Below are 1191 nucleotides of genomic sequence, written 5' to 3' on the forward strand. Positions count from 1 at the left end.
CCACGTGTATGTGGGCATTCTACTGTTTATGTTGTTATTGAGGAGCAGCCTTAGTCCATGGTGATCTGTAGGATACAAGGAATTATTTCAATCTTCTTGTGTCTGTTGAGGCCTGATTTGTGTCAATTATATGGTCAATTTTGGAGAAGGTACCATGAGGTGCTGAGAAGAAGGTATATCCTTTTCTTTTAGGATAAAAAGTTCTATAGATATCTGTTAAATCCATCTGTTTCATAACTTCTGTTAGTCTCACTGTGTCCTGGTTTAATTTATGTTTCCATGATCTGTCCATTGCAGATATTGGGGTTTAGGAAAGTTTCTTGCATAAATGTAGATGCCCTTTGATTTGGAGCATAGAGGTTCAGAATTGAGAGTTCATCTTGGTAGATCATACCTTTGATGAATATGATGCATCCCTCCTTATCTTTTTTGATCACTTTAGGGTGAAAGTCGATTTTATTCCATATTAGAATGGTTACTCCAGCTTCTTTCTTGGGGCCATTGGCTTGGAGAATTGTTTTCCAGCCTTTTATTCAGAGGTAGTGTCTGTCTTTTTCACTGAGGTGGGTTTCCTGTATGCAGCAAAATCTTAGGTCCTGTTTATGTACCCAATCTGATAGCCTATGCCTCTTTATTGGAGAATGGAGTCCTTTGATATTAATAGATATTAAGGAAAAGTAATTGTTGCTTCCTGTTATTTTTGTAGTTAGAGCTCCGTTCATGTGTCTAACTTCTTTTAGTTTTGTTGGCAGATTACATTTTTGCTTTTTGAGGGATGTAGTTCCCATTCTTGTGTTGGAGTTTTCCATTTATTACTCTTTGAAGGGCAGGATTTGTGGAAATATATTGTGTGAATTTGGTTTTGTCATGGAATACTTTGGTTTCTCAATCTATGGTTATTGAGAGTTTTGCTGGGTATAGTAGTCTGGGCTGGCATTTGTGTTCTCTTAAGGTCTGTATGACATATGCCCAGTATCTTCTAGCTTTCATAGTCTCTGGTGAGAAGTCTGGTATAATTCTGATAGGCCTGCCTTTATATGTTACTTCACCTTTTCCCTTACTGCTTTTAGTATTCTTTCTTTGTTTTGTGCATTTGGTGCTTTGACTATTATGTAGCAGGACAAATTTCTTTTCTGGTACAGTCGATTTGGGGTTCTATAGGCTTCTTGTATGTTCACGGGCATCTCTTTC

This window comes from Mastomys coucha, unplaced genomic scaffold (assembly GCF_008632895.1).
Source record: "Mastomys coucha isolate ucsf_1 unplaced genomic scaffold, UCSF_Mcou_1 pScaffold18, whole genome shotgun sequence".
Taxonomy (NCBI): domain Eukaryota; kingdom Metazoa; phylum Chordata; class Mammalia; order Rodentia; family Muridae; genus Mastomys; species Mastomys coucha.